Source organism: Dermacentor variabilis, chromosome 1 (assembly GCF_050947875.1).
Source record: "Dermacentor variabilis isolate Ectoservices chromosome 1, ASM5094787v1, whole genome shotgun sequence".
Classification (NCBI taxonomy): Eukaryota; Metazoa; Arthropoda; class Arachnida; order Ixodida; family Ixodidae; genus Dermacentor; species Dermacentor variabilis.
In genome coordinates this window covers 65,640,518-65,653,076 of record NC_134568.1, presented here as the reverse complement: position 1 = coordinate 65,653,076, position 12,559 = coordinate 65,640,518, and positions in this window count along the sequence as shown.

The following is a 12,559-nucleotide window of genomic DNA, read 5'->3' as shown; positions in this document are numbered from 1 at the left end:
CTACTTCGCTGCTGGTGTAAACTTTCGGCCCTGGCGTAATTCTGTTGCTGCCAAAAATTTACACCCGCAGCGAAGTAAAATACACTTGGTTACTGCAATATTAGGTGTTTTTGTATGTTTGAGCTTTGCGCCATCAGGCGGCTGCACCATGCAGGCCGCTCCCGTTCATGGCTCCACCCCAACGCCCCAGCCTGCGTTTACCTGAATACCGGACACTCGAAACCTCTCTATTAACTGCTTTTAATAAGAATAGTTTTACGTGCTTTACTTCATATGCTTGACTTCATGTTTCAAAAAATGATAACGCAGCAAAGATCAGACGTTGATGGCGCTGCGAGCGCATGCGACCTCACTGCGGCTTGCGTTTGGGGCCGCTAACCTATAACGTGTTTCTGCTTGCGTATGCAAACGCACCCAAGCGCTAGGGGCCCCTAAAACTCTCTATTTGCAGCGAAACACGAAGATACGCGGCTGATATTCATCTTTCCGCGAAAGCAACACTCACCCAATCATATGACCAGAGGATCCTGTGCAAGGTTTCCTTGCCTATGGGCGGTTCCAGGTATGATTTTAGTATACGCGAGCATAGTCTGCTGTTTAGCGCCACCACCGCATTATCGTGCTCGGCGGTAGGTATATGTAACTAGAAATTGTTTTCCCAGTGACTCTAGTGTTGCATCTGGGTCGCAAGCCCAAAGGGTAGCGTTGGCCTGGCGGTCTGGGGCACAGCTGGAAGCATCCGAAGGTCCTGGCAAAGCATGAGTCGATTGCTAAAAGAACAATTTGCTTATTATAGCATCGCAAAAGAGCGGCCGGTCAGGTCGACCGAAGTGGAGAGACGGGAGACCACGTTACTCGACAGAAGAAATCGGAGCCTCTCTCGGCGTCCGGGGCAGCTGCTTTTATACTCTCGGAGTCGAGGGCAAGAAGGAACGGCTTGCGAGAGGCGCCCGTGACGGCGGGGCACGGACACGGGCACGGCGGCACGGATCCGCCGGGCCGGCGCCGGTCAGACCTCCTCGCTTCACAGCTCCCCGACTGCCGCGCTTTGACAAGCGTGGGCACACACACACACACACACACACACAAATATCCGCCGCTTTGAATGAAGCCCCGGCGTCCGTTGCATCCGCGCCGGCTATTGGCGGCGAGGAGTTACGGAGTCGCCATCTATCGGAAGCGCCTCGCTGGCGTAGTATGAGGGATCACGCGGTGCGCTCCTCATAGGTTTTGCTGTCAGCGCTCACTGAAAACACCCCGCGCGAGCTCTCCCGGACATTTCTGTAAGTACTTTCGAAACGAGAGAAGTTTTTTACTGTCTAAATAATAATCTTGGGCAAACTGAAAGCACAGAATCGTTTACAGACGCTATCTCTTTACCGAATACGTACAGTGAACGCCACTGCGCGCGGTCGCCGCGATGGAGTCTCCCGAACCGGCTTCTTGTGTGAAGGGTAGCCAAACGCTGAGAGTAAACTATGTGAAATATGTTGTTAGAGTGGGCTGTCTGTATAACCAAATGGGGCGTAACAGAATGAAGCCTCAATGCAGCGATCGCACGGGTTTGCAGCGACCGACTGCGCGTCTGCATGCATGTCCGCGCACAATGTTTTGCTTTCGCTGTGAGCGCGTTTTCACACCGTGCCATGAGCTTTAGGCCGCAGAATATGAGCATTTGACAGTATACAAGCAACCATTGTTGCGTGGGCGCTATCAGAGCTGTTCAAAATAATTTCATTGTAGAGACTTCGACGCCTACGGGGACTGTGATGTGCCGTCGCGACGATTCAATCTTTATTTTTTTCTTCTAAATTATTGGATGTTTCCATATTATTTCTCGAGTTGCGTCGCACTGTATGTTTATCGGTGTTCTCAGCGTGCGATTCCCGCTGCTTATTTTTTGTAATCCAGTGCATTAATTCATAACACGTACAAACATGATCATAAGCCATGCCTTTTTTTTAATGTGCGTCTTACCGCTCCTTTTCCATTCTAGTGAACTTGCCAGTATCTATAGCGTCGACAAGTTCATAGACCAAACCGTCATGACATTAGTCGGGCAGCGGACTCGGGCGAGCGTCTCAGCGCGCGTTTTCCGAACATCGCAGACCCGGCGCCGTAGCAGAAATCTTCCTCGCGTCTGTGCTTGCTGCATATCCGAGTTGTAGCCGATGACTGTTTGCCGATTTTATGTTTCGCGAGCCAAGCTTCACGCAGCTTCTTGTCCTGCGGCTTCGTGTGAATAAGGCTTACACCAGGCTCCGTTGCGTACGTCCGGCACTGCAGCACCGAGCAGTAGCCTACCATGTTGCGCGCCTTCAAAGGCAGCGACTACCTATTCTAGTGCTTTCAGGCGTTGTAAAGGAGACATTCGAAGCGGGAAAATCTCGCCACCAAATGACAACCGCAGCGTACGAGGGAATTGAAACTCTCGTTTTCAGCTCGCTTCGGCGCTCTCGAAGCAGCCGACGCGGCCGCTATGTCCACGTGATCCCTAATAGCACGTCACGCCGACGGTGGCGCCAGCTTTTCCAGTGGTGGAGCTCGAGGCCAATACCACGCGTCGTAGGCGAAACGTAACAGACCGCCCCGCCGGGAGAAGGAGATCCCGATGGACAGGCGACTGCATCCGCTGTCCGGAGGGATGTCGCTCGATGATGCTCATAACCGAATTCGGTCGTCCTTCGGCGTTTCTTGAGCGCAGCGCACAGAGAAGGCCTCGTTCTCACGTTCAGGTTCACACAGGACACTGCAAAGTGACTTCGGGAGAGTTACCATTTTTTGTTCTCGTTCCCAGCAAGCGTTAGAACTACGCCGAAACTCAACCGCTCAGTCAGCAAGCACGACACAACCCTCACTAAGCCCTGCCAGGCTCTTTCCCCTTTTATACTACTGCCTAGTTCCTTACAGTCTAGCAGCACTCAGAACGCGTCCACAAATTGGAAAATTGCACTAGAAAGCACGTCATCACATTGAAACACTAAACAATAGCAATATGTCAAAAATCCTGCCTCAGGAAGAAAACATCAGTAACAAACAACTTTGAGGCTGATTCCTACGTTAGGGGCCTCGACTTAAGCCATCGGCGTTACCGTTGAGACTCCCCTTTTTGTAACGCACCTCATAGGAATATTGTTTCAAAGCGAGGCTCCAGCGCAGGAGGCGGCCATTTGTGGAAGAGATGGTCTGCAGCCATTGGAGAGGGCAGTGATCCGTCTCGAAGCATGCGAAGCGGAGACCGCAGCGAGCGACCGTAGTACACCAGCTCAGCTGGCGAAAACCCCGTAGCCGCATGCGGCGCGGTCCTTAATGCAAACATCACCCCAGGCAGACACAGCTCCCAGTCAGTTTGTTGTTCAAAACACAAGGCTCTCAACACGCGCTTCATGACGGAGTGGAGCTTCTCAACGGAATTCGACTGTGGGTGGTACACTGAGCTGTGTAACAGCTTTACCCCGCACCTTTCGAGAAAGGCTGTCGTCAAAGCGCTAGTAAACACTGTGCCCTGATCTGACTGAATTTCCGCAGGAAAACCAACTCCCGCAAATATGGACAGTAGTGCATTGACTATCTCAACTGAGCTGAGCTCTTTAAGCGGCACTGCTTCGGGGGACTTTGTCGCTGGGCAGATCACAGTCAAAATGTGTCTGTACCCCGTGGTTGTTACCGGCAGAGGTCCCACTGTATCAATAACGAGCCGTCTAAAAGGCTCCGTAATGATAGGTACCAATCTCAACGGCGCCCTCGATTTGTCCCCTGGTTTGCCCACCCGCTGACAGGTGTCACATGACCTCACGAAGTGGTCTGCGTCCCGAAAACACCCTGGCCAATAGTACTCTTGCAAGAGACGGTCCTTAGTCTTCTTAACTCCTAGTTGTCCGGACCACGAACCTCCATGCGACAAGCGCAACAGATCCTGACGGTAGCACTGAGGCACGATCAGCTGATCGAACTCCACTTCCCTGCGGTCTAGATACTTCCGGTACAGGACCCCACCTCTTTCCACAAAACGAGCATTTTTCTTGGCGATACCTTCCTTGACATTGTAGCGCATGTTTTCTAGGCTGCCATCCTTTTTTTTTTTTGCTCGGCTATCAAAGCCGACCGGCTGACTTTTAGCAACCTATTAAGTCCGTCTGACGTAGGCGCGATGAGCAAATCTGCAGATAGCTCTTCTAACTTTCCCGTGTCGGGCATTTCCTCTCCTGTATCTGGTGCCTTCAACGCTACAGGCTCAATTTTATTCAGTTCGGACGTGCTCTGAATATCAGCTTGCTGCGCCTGCGACCCTTTCTCATTGTTCGACAACGTCGACCCCGCAACTACCGCCTTTGCAGCGAGCTCCCGAACTTTCGATCTGGTTAAGGCCTGAACGCTAGCCTCACCAAACAAAAGCCCCTTCTCGCGCAGGTGGTGATCGGACCTGTTCGAAAATAGGTACGGGTACTGGGGGGGGGGGGGGGGGGGCAGTATAGATGACACTGCGGCCTCCGTCTCAAGTGCTCCGAAAGGTCCTTCAATAAGCACTTTTGCTACGGGCAGACACACGCTATGAGCTTCCACGGCTTGCTTGATCCATGCGCACTCGCCCGTGAACATATCGGGTTCTACGTAAGAGGGGTGAACTACATCCATTGTAGCTGCGGAATCACGAAGCACTCGGCACTCTTTCCCGTTCACGAGGAGGTCTCGCATGTAAGGCTCGAGAAGCTTCATGTTCTCGTCAGTGCTGCATAATGACAAAAACACGACTTTTGTTTTCGTTTCCGGACACTGCGCAGAAAAGTGACCCGGCTTCTGGCACGTATAACAAACGCGCGCTTCCCTCGTCTCGAACCGCTTTCTGCGTTCGACTTCGGCTGCCGCCGTCTCCTTACGTTCGGTCGGACTGCTTTCACTCGCATCCGCACTACGTGTGTCCCCCCTTGCTCTCATGGGTGTAAACTTTGGCCTCTCAAACTTGGAGCCAAATTCACCCTTTTGACCGTCCTTAGCTCCGCGAGCCCGACGCGTCACAAGCTCCTCGGCTAGCTCGGCGGCTTTAGCCACCGTACTAACGTCTGGCCTATCCAAGACCCAGTACCGCACGTTCTCAGGTAACCGACTATAGAAATATTCCAGCCCGAAACACTGCAGAACTTTCTCGTGGTCACCAAACGCTTTTTCTTCTTTGAGCCACTCCTGCATGTTTGACATAAGCCTGTAGGCAAACTCTGTATATGACTCACTTCTGCCTTTCTCATTTTCCCGAAACTTCCGACGGAACGCCTCTTCTGACAGCCTGTACTTTTTTAGCAGACTCGATTTCACTTTGTCGAAATCCTCTGCCTCCTCTCTCTTCAAGCGAGCGACTACGTCGGCCGCCTCGCCGGGTAACAAAGTGAGCAAGCGCTGTGGCCACGTTTCCCGAGAGAACCCCTGCTTCTCGCACGTTCGCTCAAAGTTAACCAGGAACAAACCAATGTCCTCTCCAAGCTTAAACGGCCGCATCAGGTCAGTCATTTTGAACGACACTCGTTCTCCTGCACCGTGTGCCTGACTTCCATTACGAGCGCGTTCCATATCTACCTCGAGACGCTTCATTTCCAAAGCGTGTTGACGGTCGCGCTCCTCTTTCTCTTGTTGCTCTTTACGTTCGCGCTCCTTTCTTTTTGCCGTCTCCCTCTCCTCAATGGTCTCAAGGCATTCCGACAGCTCGTCATCCTCAGCTTCTAACTCAAGAATAGCCCTTAGCAGTTCTGATTTTCTGAGTTTGTCTGAGACATCCAGACCCAACTCTCTTGCAAGCTCCAGCAATTTCGGTTTGCGCAACGACTTCCAATCCATGGCTGCTCTGAATGCTGCTTTCTCTACTGCCGCAAACTAACCCGGCAGCAACGACAACCACAATTACCAGCTCTGTTTCTGACACTAACAAAAGCCTGGCAAAACTCAGAAGAAGAAAGTCCCGCACTCACCAAACCTCGCAGCCAAGAATTCAGCGCAGTCGTTCCGCTGCAGGCAACCAGTCATCACACAGGGCTCGTTGCACTGCTCCCGGATGGTCGTTGTGCTGCTGGCCTCCGTTGTCGCGATCTCACCGCTGACAAACAGTTGTTGCACTTGGGTTGCAAGCCCCAAGGGTAGCGTTGGCCTGGCGGCCTGGGGCACAGCTGGAAGCATCCGAAGGTCCTGGCAAAGGATGAGTCGATTGCTAACTGAACAACTTGTTTATTATAGCATCGCAAAAGAGCGGCCGGTCAGGTCGACCGAAGTGGAGAGACGGGAGAGCACGTTACTCGACGGAAGAATTCGAAGCCTCTCTCTTGGCGTCCGGGAGCAGCTGCTTTTATACTCTCGGAGTCGAGGGCAAGAAGGAACGCCTCGATAGAGACGCACGTGACGGCGGCGCCCGGACATGTGACAAGAAGTGACGCATCCGCCGGGCCGGCGCCGGTCAGACCTCCTCACTTCACAGTTGGGGAGCTCCTCTCCCCGGCTGCCGCGCTTTGACAAGCGTGGGCACCAACATGCACACACACACACACACGCACACACACACACACACACACACACACACACACACACACACACACACACACACACACACACACACGAAGACACGTGGCATTGAAACATGCCTGGACGCGCTTGGCAGGAAGCGTTACGGGAGCGCTGAACGGGCCAAAATGTCCGCCGCTTTGAATGAAGCCCCGGCGTCCGTTGCATCCGCGCCGGCTATACCGCGCGTCGTAGGCGAAACGTAACACTAGGTATAGTGTTCACTTGCGCTCAGATATTCGCGTGCTGCTTTGTTTAACGTTCCAGCCCACATTTGTTTCGCCGTTTACGCAAAATATTTCATTCAGAGTGCAGAGACATCGACAGTAGATGTACATACGGCAAAATCCTAGAACGGGCATCTACACGCTGCCGACAACTTGACGAGATGCATTCACTCTGCTGCTGTACGATCAAGTCATACTTCGCATGCTAATAGTGACTGAACATAAAGAACATGCCGTAATGTCCGTGGTTTCGCCGTTTCAATGTACTAGCGAGAAATTTGTCCTATTTTCCTAAACAATTAAGACTTAAAATGAACAGATCTAGGGAAATTCCTCTGGAGTTGGCAGCAGTGCATCGCATTCAACACAGCATTCGCCCAAGCCAGCATGGCAGTGAAATCAGCCGGCTCAGATTTGGCGCCACTGCCTGTATGCAGTCAGGCAGTGCACTGGATAAAAACGTATATACGTCCCTTATTCGCCAGCTATTTGTCAGCTATCTCCAACTTGTAAAATACATGTAAATACGTTTACAAAGTCATTCGCTTCTTCTCCAACACCGATACTCCGTCATTCATCTGCTCCAAAATACCAACGTCAGTCTCAGCCTAGAGATCGAAGACACAGTTCGTAACAGTGGATCACAGCTCTGGGGTAGGAAAAACCCACAGTATGGTGGCTAGATGGCATTCTCGCGGCGCAAAGAGCGCAGCGCACTTCGCTACCATTCACCCTAATTCCCCAGCACATTCACCAGTGAGATGAAGCTAACTGACCTGAAGCGTGAAGCTTTGCTGAAGTGAACACTATTGTTACTAAAATAAAAAAAGGCTTTGTTTTGAGCCGGGAGCTTAACCACATCTGTAACATTTGAGGCTGAAAACAGCTTCATCGTCCAACTTAAATTACTCCTCCCCAAAACGAACAAATCAATACCAGTATAAACATTTTTAAGTGTATATGCTCCTTGCAGCTTCCGCAGAACAAGCGTAATAATTGTCAGCAATACCTGGAAAACGTAGCAGAGTACAGACGCTTGAATGGACCTCGACCAAGCTATGATAGATCGAGAAGAGGAGGGGAGGGGTGGGTGGCATGGGTATAGAGTTGGTAATGTCGATGAACGCTTAATAGATCAAAAGTGCCCAGCAAAACAATTAATATTCATCGATGTTCCCCTTGCACTTAATCGACGTAATCGACCAAACATGTTCAATTAATTATTTTCGAGAGTTACACAGGGTTGGCGCGAAACATTTGAAATCGTACTAGGACGAGCAGGAACTGGGCGACTGCTGCGAGCGACTGTTCTAGTCCCGACTGATGCCTAGCCGAGCGCTTCCTCTCTCTTAATACACGCGGCCAAGTCTCCTGAAGTCGGAGCTCTCTCTCTCTCTCTCTCTCTCCGGCTCTCCGTCTACCGCCTCCCCATCCAACCCTTGTGCGTGGATTGGCCGCTGGCGAAAAACACGTGCGGTTTGTGCCCTGTCTTACCTGGCCATTGTATTTTCCCGAGTGTAATTGTGTGTTACCTTCGCCATGCCATATTGCCATGCAATCAAAAGAGAAGTGCAGTGCGGACATTTTTTCACTGAAGATGCGAAGACGAAGGCTGCCAAATATCATAAATGTGGTATGCACTATTCCAAGCCGGCAACGGGAATCGTCAGATACCACCTGCTGCACGCCCCCTTCATTTAAGTGCAAAAGGGGCGTCCTCCAAGGGAAACCACAGTCGACCATGCACTGGGCCTCCCCTGCGTCTCGGCCAAGCATGTCGACCGCTGTCGATCAGGCACTTCGCCGTAACTACGTTGGTGCAATGTTTCAAAAGTCGGGAAGCCAAATGCCTTCGCATTTCAAGGCATACTGTAGCAACCGAGTCCTTAATCGTCGTGCCACTCCCAGTAAACTGGAGACGTGGCACTGCATGTGTGCCTATTTGAAGCATAATCTAACACGGCAATGGAGTTCTTGTCAGTTCCAGTAAATCAGTAGCGCGAGAGCGTCTATTCTCGCACGCTAGTTGTGTGACCATTCAAAGGAGGTGTTGGTTGTCATCCAAGCATCTCAGACAATTGGAATTCCTTCGCTCTGTAGGAAAGAGCATGTGCTTCAAAAAACATAAACCAGTGCTTTTATTTTCCCCTTTGCATATTGCAATTTCTTGCGCATTTTAGTCGGACTTCATCTTTCACTTGCCATCATTCTTAATTCTTGTTTAACCGTACTGTAGTACAGTGATTCACGAGTGTCATACGTATCTTATTCGATTCTGCACCTAAGTTCCATTTTATACCATATATTGTTGATCTTTTCACAAGCCACTATATAGGGCCAACTATATTTAGTATTTAACAAATAAAGAGTAGTTCTGATCAAACGTTTATACGAATGTATTTTTATCCTGGTTCTACCCCTCAAACATTAATATAGAGTCTTACAAAATAGATACCTCGGTTTCAACCTTTCTAAGGGCCCTCCTAAAATATCGATTAATAAATTAATTGAGGAAAAACTCTGCATCAAAAACTATTAATCAATTAAAGGCTAAGATGATCCGTGATTAATTGTTAATCGAATAAAAAATTAATCGACCATCCCTACACAGGTATTGTAATTGACTTGCAGCATTTTAGGCAGAATGTCGAACCGTAATTTTTTTATTCGTTTCGGGTTCGAGCTCACGCTTCTCGGTTCACAACAGGTTCAGCTCCAGAGCTAAAAATATTAGGGGCGAGCACCACCACTGGAACAGCTGGCGCCACCGTCGGTGTGACGTGGCATGAGGGATCACGTGGACACAGCGGCCGCGTCGGCTGCTTCGGAAGCGCCGAAGCGAGCTGAAAACGAAAGTAAATTTAAAGTCCCACCTGCGCCGCGGTTCTGATTAAGTGGTGAGGCTTTACCGCCTTGGGTGTCTGCTTGACAACATTTGAAAGTACTACTATAATAGGCAGTGGTTGCCTTTGGAGGCGTGCAGCATGGTAGGCTACTGCTCGATGCCGCAGTGCCAGACGTACGCAACGGAGCCCAGTGTCAGCCTTATTCACAAGTAGCCGCAGGGCAAGGAGCTGCGTGAAGCTTGACTGGCGAAACTTAGAACCGGAAGACAGCCATCGGCTACAACTCGGGTATGCAGCAAGCCCAGACGCGAGGTACATTTCTGCTACGGCGCCGGGACTGCGCGATGTTCCGTGAGTAGCAGAAAACGCGCACTGAGACGCTCGCCCGCGCCCGCTGCCCGGCTAATGTCATGACGGTTTGGTCTATGAACTTGTTGATGCTAGATACTGGCAACTTCACTGGAACGGAAAGGGAGCAGTAAGACGCACATTAGAAAAAGGCACGGCATATGGTCATGTTTGTGTTATGAATTAATGCACTGGACTACGAAAAACAAGCAGAGGGATATCGGACGCTGAGAAGACCGATAAACATACAGTTCGACACAACTTGAGAAATAATATTGAAATTTCCAAGAATTTAGAAGGCAAAAGAAGATTGAATCGTCGCGACGGCACATCACAGTCGCCGTAGCTAGGCGTCGAAGTCTCTATGACGGAATTATTTTTGAACAGTCCTGCTGATAGCGTCCACGCAACAATGGTTGCTCTTATGCTGTGGCCTAAAGCTCACGGCATGGTGAGCTTTAGGACAGCTTTAGCACAGCGAAAGCAAAACATTGTGCGCGGACATGCGTGCAGACGGGCAGTCGGTCGCTGCGAACCCGTGCAATAGCTGGATTGAGGCTCCATTCTGTTCTCCATTTGGTTATACAGACAGCCCTCTATAAGAACATATTTCACATAGTTTATACTCTCAGGGTTTGGCTACCTTTCACGCAAGTAGCCGGTTTGGGAGACTCCATCGCGGCGACCGCGCGCAGTGGCGTTCACTGTACGTATTCGGTGAAGAGATAGCGTCTGTAAACGATTCTGCGCTTTCAGTTTGCCCAAGTTCATTGTATCGACAGTCAAAAACTTCCCTCGTTTTGAGAGTGCCTACACAAATGTCCAGGAGGGCTGCCGCGTGGTGTGTTTATTGAGCACCGTAAGCGACACCTATGAGGAGCGCGCCGCGTGATCCCTCATACTACGCAAGGGAGGCGCTTCCGACAGATGGCGACTCCGTAACTCCTCGCCGCCAATAACGGTTCTAAGCGGTTCAGAGCTTCTTAAAACTGTTAATTCGGGTTTAAACGGGTTATTGTAGAAACAGCCAAGTTCGCTTGAGTATTGTGTAGAAGCACTGCAGACCGGTTTCCTTTGCACTAGCATAGCTTTCTAGGTTGATACGAACATGGCCAAGCATCCAGATTCTTTGCCTCTGTGAAGGGTCGACCGTCCAGTTGGCTGAGTGTGCTCTGAAGAGGCTGACGTTGGACGTCAAATCGGGTGCAGTAACAGAGGATCGAAGTGCTCCACGGTCTCTTCACATTCACAGTTACAGTGGTCGCATACAGGGGAGTCGCAAAGGTTTGGCGCCATGCACTGTTGAAACTGTACATCCAGGCCGGGTTCTTCGTGGTGGACTGTGCGGCGATCCAATGCGCGTCCCTCTACTCCTACAAATTTTCCCCTGCATTAGTTTCTTAGAGTTGCTCGTGCTCGTAGACTGTACTGTAGAACAAGAAATGCAATACCTGATCGAACGCTTAACTATATCCAAGTACACGTGTTCATATCCGTAAAAAATAAAATCCCCGACGGTTACGATACTACCTAATGCGAAATTTGAGCGCAGCTCTATACGTGTTTTCATAGCAATATATTGGCTGGCGCGGATAATCTGTCTCTTGTGGCACGTTACAAACGGAGCTAAGTGTGGCGCGGCTGCTTGGTAATCGGGAGATCGCGATAGGCCGCGCGTGGATGACGCGTAGGCGCAATTCACAGCAGTAGCCGCAGACAGATCGCTAATGCAGCGTTTTGTTTCCGTATATGGTATTGGTGGCGTCATCGGTGAAGAGACGACGCGCACTACTCTGGCGCCATCTCGTAGCCATCGTCGCCGCAGAGCCCGTCTTGCGCGGCACTACGCTTTTCTTACGCTTTCACCATACCCTCCTCCTCCCTCCTCGCGCTCTCTTCACTATCGCCCTCTTTCATCACCCGCTACGCTCCGCGTTCGCTCGTTCATTCTTCGCTATGCTAGCCAGAGCAGCGTTCCACTGCTGGAATGAGCGCCGTGGGCAGATACTAGCGTTCCTGCTGCGCAGCTGCGTGCATACCACACCGCGGTCCGAGCGGAACGGACATAACATTTCAAGTTGCAAACGCCAACGGTCTCATCTCGTGCACCATCGACGTGCGCCACCTGCAATGCCGCTGGCGACGCTTCTCATCAAGCCAGTTTTCAGAGACGCCCGTATAGCTGCCGTATAGCGCTATTTCTGCTGTACAGCAGCAGTTGCTTAGCCCTTCGGGTAAAACAGAACTTTCTTAGCGCCAGGTCAACTGTAGCGCTGCAGCACCGATTCCATATAAGCGCTGGCGGTGATTTTATTACCAGTAGTGCCTTGCGGGGCAATTCTAACTCTCTAATTTATCCCATGCTGGCGTCCTGAAAACCTACGAGCGGCTCCGCCAGCGGTACTACTGGCGCGGCATGTATTCTTATGTCCGCAAATACATTCGGTCATGCGCAGCCTGTCAGCGACGCAAGACATCTTCTTATACGACAGGCCCTCTGCAACCTTTACCGTGTCCTGCACGTCCTTTTGATCGGGTTGGCATTGACCTTTATGGGCCTCTTCCATGCAGTGCTAACGGAAATCGTTGGATAATTGT